General features: G+C 34.6%; 1 long non-coding RNA gene across 1 annotated transcript; it reads left to right on the forward strand.

Moving 5' to 3' along the window:
* The first annotated feature begins 6,481 nt into the window (after positions 1–6,481).
* LOC149704642 (uncharacterized) lies at positions 6,482–6,969 on the forward strand. The gene is made up of 2 exons (XR_016381623.1): positions 6,482–6,792; positions 6,844–6,969. It is a non-coding gene; the product is annotated as an uncharacterized LOC149704642 (long non-coding RNA).
* Positions 6,970–13,391: the final 6,422 nt, after the last annotated feature.

Here is a 13,391-nt window from a genome sequence, read left to right on the forward strand (position 1 = left end):
TTAAAAGTGGAAGTCTATGTGAACCAAGTAACTACAGACCGATATCATTATTGCCAACCTTCTCTCTTATATGTGAGAAACTAGCCTATAGAAATCTAATGACTTTCTTAGAAGAGCACGAGACATTATACCATCTTCAGTCTGGATTCCGTAATAAACACTCAACAACTACATGCATATTTAACCTATATGAGACTTTACTAGAAAATCTAGACATGCAAATGTATGTAATCATAGTCTTCGTAGATTTGTCAAAGGCATTTGATACAGTTCAGCACGACATTTTGATAAATGATCTGGTAAAAATGGGATTACGTGGAAATGTCGCTGCATGGTTTAAAAGCTATCTTCATGAAAGAAAACAAATTGTTCATCACAATGGACATCATTCTCAAGTATTAACCGTTAAAAATGGAGTACCCCAAGGAAGTGTCATGGGGCCACTGCTATTTAATATATATACCTCAACGGTCCACCAATCACTTACAAACTCGGAAGCCCATGAATACGCAGACGACACCGCTATAATTGGGGCCAATGCACAATTGAAACAGCTAATAAGTGACATCGAAAATGATATAGATAAATTAAATAATACATTAAGATCAAGGGGAATTCTAATTAATACGGAAAAAACTAAATTCATGCTTTTTACCCCAAAACCCAAAATGACCAAGCATGCAGAAGCTGTGGACAGTATATATTACGGAAAAATAGCGCGAGTCAAATCTTACAAATATTTGGGCATATGGATTGAAGAATCATTACGATGGACGGAACAAAATCATTATGTCTCAAGGAAGGTCAGATCAAGGATATGGCTACTCAAGCCACTGCAAAACCACCTAGACACAGAAACACTAAGGATGTTATATATTGCTTGCATTAAACCGGTGATGGATTACGGTAACCTCTTTTACGTGAATGCTAACAAAACAACCTTCTCACAATTACACGCCTTATATATTTCTTGCGCGAAATTCATTACGAAAGCCACAAATGACTATATACGCAACAACCCTCGCTTAAAGAGGTATAGTTCTGCATGTGAGAACTTTCTTTCCTATAGGTGATGAAGTTCTCTCAAGATGGAACCCTGCTATGAATATAGCATTGATTGCTAATAATACTGCGGAATGGCGGATAATCAAAATTTAATTAAACAGGAAAACCTTACTCGATACTTGAGTTATGCCTCATGAGTGGTCAAAATGTAGCTACTATATATTTTTTTTAATTTAAACAATTAAAAGCTCTCAATCTACCTATCCTTCTCTCAACATGCACTCTCGCAGCAGCTATTTTGTTATTTCGCAAAGCTTCTTCCCTTGTAAATTGCTTTTTCTTCTTTAGAAAGGGTGGTCTTATTAGTTCTAAACCACGCTCGTTGCAAAGATCTTCTATGGCAAACCCCTTGTTAACCATAATCCCATCTATGAACCCTTCCCACATGTCCAATATTTTACTTTCAGACGTTATTTGTTGGTCAGAACATCTTCCACAAAAAGCTTTGCTGACAAATGTTATAACACTCGAAGGTGCGATACCCACCAACAACTTAATCGTGTTCCTTCCTTTGTAGTGAGAGTACGTTTTTATTCTGCATTGAAGACACTCGAATCCCTCTATTTCGACTTCAGTACAGTCTAGTATTACCCTTATATTAAAAAAACTCAGCAAAACATCTGGGCATACATTTCATCATTTCATTTTTATCTAGCCATTTTATCGCGCATTCGAGAACCGAAACCAACTGCGTAAGAGTTAATTTAAAATGATTTGAGGTCTGAACTTTACTTATTCCAAACAAAGCTGATAGAGCGGTGAATGAAATGCCAAGTTTAAGTTTCAGGAGTGTCAAAAATACCCTATCTCGAACATTCATTGAGATGCGGCTATTTTTAATATTTTTAACGATCGCATCAAATAGACCAGTACTTTGTAATCCTGTTAATGAAATTATAGAGGTGGCATTCAATATTCCATTAGAAGCATTAACATAACATGTATGATTTTCCAAGGGGTTGACCATAATGCATTTATCATTGGGGTTTGGAGTGGTGCATTTGTTGGTCGTAGTTTCCTCCGTAGTTCGTTGAACTGCATCAATCCCCAATCTTTCAGCTAGAATATCTTAAATCTGGCAAATACGATCTTCATTTAATTTAAAAATGTTATTAGGCGTATAAATCGCTATCTGAAACCATCTAGCGTATACCGGGAACGGTCTATAAAACTAGTCATAAAAAAAAGAAACCTGAGAAAGATCTCGAAAATGACTTAATTTATTGCATACTATATTCAACATAGCCTTTAAAGTTGAACATCTTAAATCTGGCAAATACGATCTTCATTTAATTTAAAAATGTTATTAGGCGTATAAATCGCTATCAGAAACCATCTAGCGTATACCGGGAACCATTGAGTTCTAATATATGTATTTCTATAGTTTTTGTTGAATTTCCTCCTCGCGTACTCGGATTCGTCGAATTTCAATACTTTATAATTTTTCGTTAACGCCATCTGTCGCCTTACGTGAGAAGCTTAAAAGAATTTCCCACGATTTTGCGGGAAAGCGCCCCGCAAAATCGCCGCAGCTTGAGTTTGAAAATTAGGCTTAGGAAGAAGTAAAGCGCGAAATATTAAAGTTAGGTAATTGAAAAACAGTAAGTGGAGCCTAATAAATAAAATTTGATATTTAATAAATGGAATATTGATCAATTTCTTATTAAATGCGTGTTTTGACTTGGGAATTATATGTTCTTAGTTATTTAAGTAACACATAATGTGAAAATGTATTAAATTTTAAAATGGGTTGAAAATGCTCAGTAGAAAAGTGTGTCAACACTGGTAGAAATAAAAATGATTTGGGACATAAGTATATACGTATAGAAAATTAATAAATATTTAGATAGTTCAACCCTTTTTGAACTGTACCATTAAGATTCCCTACAAAAAATTCGGAATTGCCAAAACAATGGTGGAATTGAATGGACTCAAAAAAAAAGACATTTGCGGTGATCATTTTTGTCAAGTTGACACGAAAGCTCAAAAATACATATACTATCGGTTAATGCAGTTCCTTCTCTGTTTTTACTCGAATCTAGCAATTTTCTTTCATAATCATAGCGGTTTCTAAACATTTCCTATCTATTTTAAGAAATTATAGCAGACGCCATAGTAACAAATATGTGTTTTTAAGTGAAATAGATGGCGCCACCACCTAATGATAAAGTTATCCGTTCGTCCCAAAATTTCAAAAACGATGGTCGCGCGAAAACCCGATATCCAAATAGAACTCTAGGAGAATATATGTTCTGAACTCAATGCCGGGAACGGTCTATAAAACTAGTCATAACAAGACGGCCCAAGGGCTCGTAATAGTAGCCATATCGTACGAGTGAATAGCCCCTCTATACCCTACCCTAATGAGTGGATAACCCCCTCTATACCTTACCCTAATGAGTGAATAGCGCTATCTTTTTCAATGCTTAAATGATTTACCGTGCATAAAATCAGAGTGAATAGCCCCTCGATTCCCTACTCTAAACAGTGATTAAATTATAACCGTATAAATTTACATATGCTGTAATTCTAATATTCCAGCGAATCGAAGAACAGATAGTTTTTAGTGATAATCCCCTCGATGAGTTTACAACATAGACTTATGCCGATGCACACTTATCGCATCTTATAAATTTCTAACAAGGACTTATGCCCAGAAACTTTTGAAAGATAAAGTTTAGTTATAGTGATTACGCAATTTAGTGATTATCCCCTCGAATTACCTTTAGCAATGCTAAAATGATCAAACGCATAACGCTCTTTTAACACTATGTTAGCTCTATCTAAACCCACATTTGAATTAACCGCCAAAACGTTCCAGTCAAACATAACATAAATGACGATAGCTACCGAACGAGAACGAAACGGGGAAAATCGTTATCTATTTAATTAGCACATACATAAAAAGAAAATAAATATAAAAACCCCAAACATACAAATTCATAAGTATCCGACCCCACAGATAAAAATTCAAAAGTTTCCGACCCCACAGATTAAGAGGTACCCCACCCCACACCACCCCGACATTTTAGAGATAAGAATAAATAATAAAAAACTCGGGGTTTCTATCGAGTCTCTATAGCTCAATGGTAGAATGTCCGTCTTCTGCGTGAGGGACCCGGGTTCGAATCCCGGCTGCGATCTCAAAAAAATTTTAATTAAAATTAAATCTCTAACCGAGCCCAGTAACCCCTATCGGTGGGTTGTGGTAATATAAAGTTCCTTTTAAGCTAAAATCTGACGATAACGAAGCGACAACCCCGGCCACTACTACTACTACTACTACGGACGACGGCTCGGGTCAAACTAAGAGCCTATCGTATACTACGATATGGCTAAAAAAAAGAAACCTGAGAAAGATCTCGAAAATGACTTAAGTTATTGCATACTATATTCAACATAGCCTTTAAAGTTGAATATCTTAAATCTGGCAAATACGATCTTCATTTAATTTAAATATGTTATTAGGCGTATAAATCGCTATCTGAAAGTTCAGCTAAACGATCTTTGAAAAAAGCCAGGTTTGGAACTCTTTTGAAATGCAAGAATCTCAGGTTCGTCACTTGTCTTGCGTGTAAACTTCCTATCAATTGCAATAATGGAAATACGTCCAGTATGCGTAAGCATTTACTATGTAAGCATGAGAAAGAGCATTCAGCATTGATAGAGTTCGAAAAAGAAACTGAACCTGTAAAACGTCAATTGTCTCTTGAAGAAACCTATGCCAGGCTGACGATGTTTTCTCCTAAACACCCAAAGGCTGTTCTTATTACAAACCCTATTGGTAGAATGTTAGCTATAGATTTCCAGCCCTATAGTTTGGTTGAAAACCCTGGTTTTCGAGCCGTCATTCACGAGTGTGAGCCTAGATATCAGATTCCATCCAGGACCACATTTTCAAGAAGCGTAGTTCCTAAGCTCTATGATAAAATGATGAGTGAAGTGAAAATGGAACTGAAAGAAGCTATAGATAGCCACGTGAAGTCTTTGTCATTTACATCCGACTTTTGAAAGTCTAACTCAAACGAGAGTTTTTTGGGCTTAACCTGTCACTACACAACAAACGATTTCACACCAAAAATTTACGCAATCGCAATCGCTTGTTTGCCCTTCTATGAAAACCATACTGCAGATAACATCCAAATGTCTATAAACGAAATCTTACAAAACATTATTCCAGTTGAGAAGGCCGCAAAAATTCCAATATTCGTGGTAACAGATAACGGCGCTAATATCAAAAAACCTATCATAGAGTCTGAGTGGATGCACATACCGTGTTTTTGCCACACACTTCAATTAGTGGTCAATAATTCTATAGATAGCATGGTGTTAAATGGAACATCTATTAAGAATATCTTTGAGAAACGTCGAAAGATCGTGGGACATTTCTAATCAAGCTACAAATCTAGCCAATTAATGGATGAAGCTCAAGAAGAGATTTTCCAAGTTCCAAGATCAAAGACAAAGCATTTAATCCAAGATTCTAAAACGAGGTGGAACAGTCAGTTTTTCATGATACAACGACTTTTCGAGCTTAGACATCCTCTATCTCAATTCCTCCTGGAAATTACTAATGTTGAAAGCTTAACTAGCAGTGAATGGTACTCAATTGGTCATCTTATTGAAGTTCTGGAACCTTTTAAAACAGTTACCAGAGATTTATCCGCTGATAAATTCTACAGGGCCGGTAGGCCCTTGTAGATATGACTTGATACTCTTTTGTAACGTTAAAGCAAAATTCACATGCTTTTGCCAATTTTCCTATGGAGATTAACATGGGGTTTTTCGTGATATTTAGCCACCTCTAACCGAAAAACTAGAGCGAAGTTACTTTTCGGAATACTCTTAATTTAACAATTAAGTATTCAGGGTGTGCGATCGGCTAGTCTAATCAGAAACAATTAAGTCTAAGTATGTTAATTTTAGTTAATTACGGAAGTACAACTCTTGAGTTAAACGTCAGGTTAACCTGTTAGCGCGCTGATACCCATTTCTTCAATTTTCAAGCATATTGAGAACAAGGGAGGGCCTAGCTTTGTGCCTAATAACAAGTTAAGTTGACATTTTCAGTTTGATTCATTCTGTGGAAGTTGAACCATGGAGCCTTAATCTTAAAAAGATACAGGCTCCATGGTTGAACTTGTTTTTGAGCAGTCGACGCTTGTTTAGTATTTTACCGGCTCAAAATATTTATTTCATTTTATAAATTTTCTGTAACACTCTTGCTAAGAAACACTTTGCTATCAGGTCGAAATTTTGTTTAATAAAGCAATCCAGGTATAAAACTAAAGGTAATTGATTTGATTATATTATAAGATATTGGTTTTTGGATGTTCTTTAAGACCAAGGCTTAGGTTTCTTATGTACGGTATTTGTATATATTCTTGATTCTCGGAGTCGGGACTCGGGAGTCGGGAGAACCCAGTTACACTCGTTACACTTAGCCAGCTTCCGAGCCTCCAGTGTCGTCTAGTTTGGCTTACGCTCTCGTGTTTTTAAGCTGAAGGTTATGTTGCAACGTTTTTGGTTTACAGACTTGGATAATTTTAATAATAGTGATGCTTCTTGCTCTTTACTCTTTAGGATAGTAACAGTATGTTGTAGAAAAAGAGCTGCTACTTGAAGGACTTATCTTTATTTTATTTTAGAAGTATTATTAAAATTTCAGAAGCTCCGCAACCGTTACAATAACTGTTTCTATAGCAGTTAATTCAACATTCCTTTGGGGTATACAGGGTTTTATTATTTGTTAATCTCACTAAAATGCTACTAATTCAGAAGGTGTGTGGTATAATTCCTGAAACTCAACCAATGTAGAGGACGACAACATTCGTTAAAACAATTTTTTCCTGTTGCAACACTCCGTATATGATATTTCGTTTTATAAATTATTTGTTACCAAGAGTGGATTGTTTAATTCAGAAATATAACTAACAGTGGTGCTGGTTAATCCAGGAGAACATTGTCTTTACGTAATTTAATTAGTCAAATAAATTACATGTGGAGATTTTTTCAACGTAACCATGTGGGAAACAGAGGGTTATGTTCCCTATTTCCACAGTCCTCATTGCCATTTGTTTATTTGTCAGAATTGCTATGAATTGTTTAGGTATTTGATTTAATTACTGGTATTTAAGCGAAACTATGGAATCACATCATTCATTAACATTTTAATCTTTGTAGTGATCCCTTGTAACGGGCTCCCCGTTACAACATATTTTATTGTTAATCTTCATGTTACCGCAAATTTAGCACGGGGCTATGTGTTGGAACTAATTAAAAACTCATCTAAACAAGCTGAATTTATAAGCTAAATCAATATTGCCAAACCATAATCCATCATTAATTTCAACTCAATTAAGCCTAAAACCTTTAAATTAAACTTAATCAAGATTGAACCTTTAAATTAAACTTAATCGAGATATACCTCCAAATTAAACTTAATCGAGATATACCTTCAAATTAAACTTAATCGAGATATACCTTCAAATTAAACTTAATCGAGATATACCTTCAAATTAAACTTAATCGAGATATACCTTCAAATCAAACTTAATCGAGATATACCTTCAAATTAAACTTAATCTAGATATACCTTTAAATTAAACTTAATCTAGATATACCTTCAAATTAAACTTAATCGAGATATACCTTCAAATTAAACTTAATCGAGATATACCTTTAAATTAAACTTAATCGAGATATACCTTTAAATTAAACTTTATCGAGATATACCTCCAAATTAAACTTAATCGAGATATACCTTCAAATTAAACTTAATCGAGATATACCTTCAAATCAAACTTAATCGAGATATACCTTCAAATCAAACTTAATCGAGATATACCTTCAAATTAAACTTAATCGAGATATACCTTCAAATCAAACTTAATCGAGATATACCTTCAAATTAAACTTAATCTAGATATACCTTTAAATTAAACTTAATCTAGATATACCTTCAAATTAAACTTAATCGAGATATACCTTCAAATTAAACTTAATCGAGATATACCTTTAAATTAAACTTAATCGAGATATACCTTTAAATTAAACTTAATCGAGATATACCTTCAAATTAAACTTAATCGAGATATACCTTCAAATTAAACTTAATCGAGATATACTTTCAAATTAAACTTAATCGAGATATACTTTCAAATTAAACTTAATCGAGATATACCTTCAAATTAAACTTAATCGAGATATACTTTCAAATTAAACTTAATCGAGATATACCTTTAAATTAAACTTAATCGAGATATACCTTTAAATTAAATTGAACTTAATCGAGATATACCTTTAAATTAAATTGAACTTAATCGAGATATACCTTTAAATTAAATTGAACTTAATCGAGATATACCTTTAAATTAAATTGAATTAAATTGAACTTAATCGAGATAAACCTTTAAACTAAACTTAATCGAGATAAACCTTTAAACTTAAATAAAATTAAGGTGAAATTAACCCAAAACACGATTTTTTTGGTTCAATTCATGGATACCTTATTTAATTAAAATTAAAACTAAATTTATCTTTCACCCAGTCTCAATTTTCCATTTTAATCTTTACAATTAAATGAGGATTCAAGTTGATATTTACACCCATTTCAAGTCGATATTTACACCCATTTCAAGTCGATATTTACACCCATTTCAAGTCGATATTTACACCCATTTCAAGTCGATATTTACACCCATTTCAAGTCGATATTTACACCCATTTCAAGTCGATATTTACACCCATTTCAAGTCGATATTTACACCCATTTCAAGTCGATATTTACACCCATTTCAAGTCGATATTTACACCCATTTCAAGTCGATATTTACACCCATGTCAAGTCGATATTTACACCCATTTCAAGTCGATATTTACACCCATTTCAAGTCGATATTTACACCCATTTCAAGTCGATATCTACACCCATTTCAAGTTGATATTTACACCCATTTCAAGTCGATATTTACACCCATTTCAAATCCATATTTACACCCATTTCAAGTCCATATTTACCCCCATTTCAAGTCCATATTTACACCCATGTCAAGTCGATATTTACACCCATTTCAAGTCGATATTTACACCCATTTCAAGTCGATATCTACACCCATTTCAAGTTGATATTTACACCCATTTCAAGTCGATATTTACACCCATTTCAAGTCGATATTTACACCCATTTCAAGTCCATATTTACACCCATTTCAAGTCGATATTGACACCCATTTCAAGTCGATATTGACACCCATTTCAAGTCGATATTGACACCCATTTCAAGTCCATATTTACCCCCATTTCAAGTCCATATTTACCCCCATTTCAAGTCCATATTTACACCCATGTCAAGTCGATATTTACCCCCATTTCAAGTCGATATCTAATCCCATTTCAAGTTGATATTTACACCCATTTCAAGTCGATATTTACACCCATTTCAAGTCGATATTTACACCCATTTCAAATCCATATTTACACCCATTTCAAGTCGATATTTACACCCATTTCAAGTCGATATTTACACCCATTTCAAGTCGATATCTACACCCATTTCAAGTTGATATTTACACCCATTTCAAGTCGATATTTACACCCATTTCAAGTCGATATTTACACCCATTTCAAGTCCATATTTACACCCATTTCAAGTCGATATTGACACCCATTTCAAGTCGATATTTACACCCATTTCAAGTCCATATTTACACCCATTTCAAGTCGATATTGACACCCATTTCAAGTCGATATTGACACCCATTTCAAGTCGATATTGACACCCATTTCAAGTCCATATTTACCCCCATTTCAAGTCCATATTTACCCCCATTTCAAGTCCATATTTACACCCATGTCAAGTCGATATTTACACCCATTTCAAGTCGATATCTACACCCATTTCAAGTTGATATTTACACCCATTTCAAGTCGATATTTACACCCATTTCAAGTCGATATTTACACCCATTTCAAATCCATATTTACACCCATTTCAAGTCGATATTTACCCCCATTTCAAGTCGATATTTACACCCATTTCAAGTCGATATTTACACCCATTTCAAGTCGATATCTACACCCATTTCAAGTTGATATTTACACCCATTTCAAGTCGATATTTACACCCATTTCAAGTCGATATTTACACCCATTTCAAGTCCATATTTACACCCATTTCAAGTCGATATTGACACCCATTTCAAGTCGATATTGACACCCATTTCAAGTCGATATTGACACCCATTTCAAGTCCATATTTACCCCCCATTTCAAGTCCATATTTACCCCCATTTCAAGTCCATATTGACACCCATTTCAAGTCCATATTGACACCCATTTCAAGTCCATATTTACCCCCATTTCAAGTCCATATTTACCCCCATTTCAAGTCCATATTTACCCCCATTTCAAGTCCATATTTACCCCCATTTCAAGTCCATATTTACCCCCATTTCAAGTCCATATTTACCCCCCATTTCAAGTCCATATTTACCCCCATTTCAAGTCCATATTCACCCCCATTTCAAGTCCATATTCACCCCCATTTCAATTCCATATTCACCCCCATTTCAAGTCCATATTTACCCCCATTTCAAGTCCATATTTACCCCCATTTCAAGTCCATATTTACCCCCATTTCAAGTCCATATTTACCCCCATTTCAAGTCCATATTTACCCCCATTTCAAGTCCATATTTACCCCCATTTCAAGTCCATATTTACCCCTATTTCAAGTCCATATTTACCCCCATTTCAAGTCCATATTTACCCCCCATTTCAAGTCCATATTCACCCCCATTTCAAGTCCATATTCACCCCCATTTCAAGTCCATATTCACCCCCATTTCAAGTCCATATTCACCCCCATTTCAAGTCCATATTCACCCCCATTTCAAGTCCATATTTACCCCCATTTCAAGTCCATATTTACCCCCATTTCAAGTCCATATTTACCCCCATTTCAAGTCCATATTTACCCCCATTTCAAGTCCATATTTACCCCCATTTCAAGTCCATATTTACCCCCCATTTCAAGTCCATATTTACCCCCCATTTCAAGTCCATATTTACCCCCTTTTCAAGTCCATATTTACCCCCATTTCAAGTCCATATTTACCCCCATTTCAAGTCCATATTTACCCCCATTTCAAGTCCATATTTACCCCCATTTCAAGTCCATATTTACCCCAATTTCAAGTCCATATTTACCCCAATTTCAAGTCCATATTTACCCCCATTTCAAGTCCATATTTACCCCCATTTCATGTCCCAAATTAAAACCCCTATTAATCTCATATCAAACCCCTGTTCACCCCATTTCAGGACCATACGCCTGATTTACAGGATAATTCATAGTCGTGTTCAGTGGGACTTTACTACCTTTCCTATTGTGTATGTACACGTTGAAGGCTTTCTTATTATATCAATCCTGAATGAACACGATTATAAGTTAATGCCGTTAAAATTATCCAAATGAACTCTTTTGGGCAACAACTAATGGAGTCAGATTGGTTTTAATAATGAGCATGTTTTACGTTTTAAAACATCACTTAAAAACCTTTCTGAGTTTTGTATGCACAATTTTTTAAAAATACATGCTTTCAATTATTGCTTATTGGAAAATATTTCATGGCATAAAAATTTTATTTTTATTTTGCAAACCGATATTTAATATTAGGTCATTACTAAACAACGCGTGAACGCGGGCCTTTTCCAAAAAAATCGTTTATTTTTCAAGGTCCTTCAACTAAAAACGTTGAATATATTGCTTGTTTTATAGGTCGGGTTAGGTAAGGCATATGTTAGTTAGGTTACGTTTCATTGAGACACAAATTTAAAGCATTGTGCCTCTTAATAGTAGAAGTATTTATCCTATAAATGCTATAAATTTAATAAAAAAATAGTTCAATAATAACAAACGTTTTATCGTTGACAGCGTTTAAAAATAAAAATATTTGCTTTTAATAATATGTAATAATATAGGCACTATATTACGTTAGAAAATTATTTTTGGGAACTCATTCTATGTTCAAACTTCGTTTAAGTTCGTTACAGTGTTACGTAATTTGACTTAAAAATTAAAATAAGCGAATCGCTTTATAACGGTCCATTTCTGCGACTTAAATTTTTCATTCTTCTAAACTATAAATTTTGCCATAAGTGAATCATATTACAGCTCCCTATAAGTACTGGACGTAGGTTATGCTTTTGTAAACAGCGTTTTCTTCCAAGACATCCAAGCCCGCCATCTATAGCTCAGTTTTACAAGTATAGTTTTCCCATTAACCCGGATCTTGAGTTAGGTTAACCTACGGAAGTTCCGGTTGATGATAATGGCTGTCAGACCGCCGTCAGTGTCGTGATTAGTGTGAAGCTTATTATCGCGTTATAATTTAGATTTAGAATGGCTTATGCTAGGATCAATGTAACTATTTGCAATGGTTGCATGCCATCATTAAAGAGACATCTGAACACGATCTATGTGATATTAAAAGCATTTAACCGTAAGAAACTAAAAAAACTTTTTGTAAAACTAAAAAATATTGGCCAGCATCTTTAGCAAACGGAAAACGTTAAAGCATTGAAAAATTTTGTCACACTTAAAAAAGGAAAACAAATTTCTATGTCGACGCACATAACCTTTAATTAGTAATAAATCGGTCCAACTATCCCCGCTAACCTTTAAATCGATCGGTGGAAGCTTAGCTCAGTGCTGTACTGTACAAGGGATACATTAGAAATATTCTAGCATGATGAAGGCTATTTTGATCATTTGAATTCATATTAATTTCCATTTCAACACAAGCGTTTAAAAAATACCTATAGACCGCCAATTAATTTTTAATATCGGAAAAATAAAGTGGACTTCTACTATTATATTCACAACCCAACACTTTGTATGGAACAACTTGTTTCCTTCCGCGCTCTTCTCTCTCAAACCTTTCCTCATTGGCTACCAGCCTACCACTTACTTCCGTTTGCTTCGCCCGCTTATTAAAAATTACTTTCGCGCCAAAATCATTCCTCTGGTTTAGTTCACAAATTCGCCGCTGCGTTTCGCATATACCCATTTCTCTTCAGTGCTAGGAGACAATGCTGATGCACGGCGATGTTATATCGTCCAGTACTTCTAGGGAGCTGTAATATGATCCACTTCTGATTTTGCTTAATGTTTTACAAAATAGATGGGATTTTTGCTCATTTTACATAACCACTCAATCTTTATAAATTAATCAGACCTAAATGGGTCAATAGGGCCTTAAAACGGGGGAAATAGGGTCTTTAAATGGGTAAACAGGGACTTGAAATGGTGTATTAACGGGTTT

Source organism: Phalangium opilio, unplaced genomic scaffold (assembly GCF_054372755.1).
Source record: "Phalangium opilio isolate 3A_F unplaced genomic scaffold, DU_Popi_V2 ptg000015l_1, whole genome shotgun sequence".
NCBI classification, from domain to species: Eukaryota; Metazoa; Arthropoda; class Arachnida; order Opiliones; family Phalangiidae; genus Phalangium; species Phalangium opilio.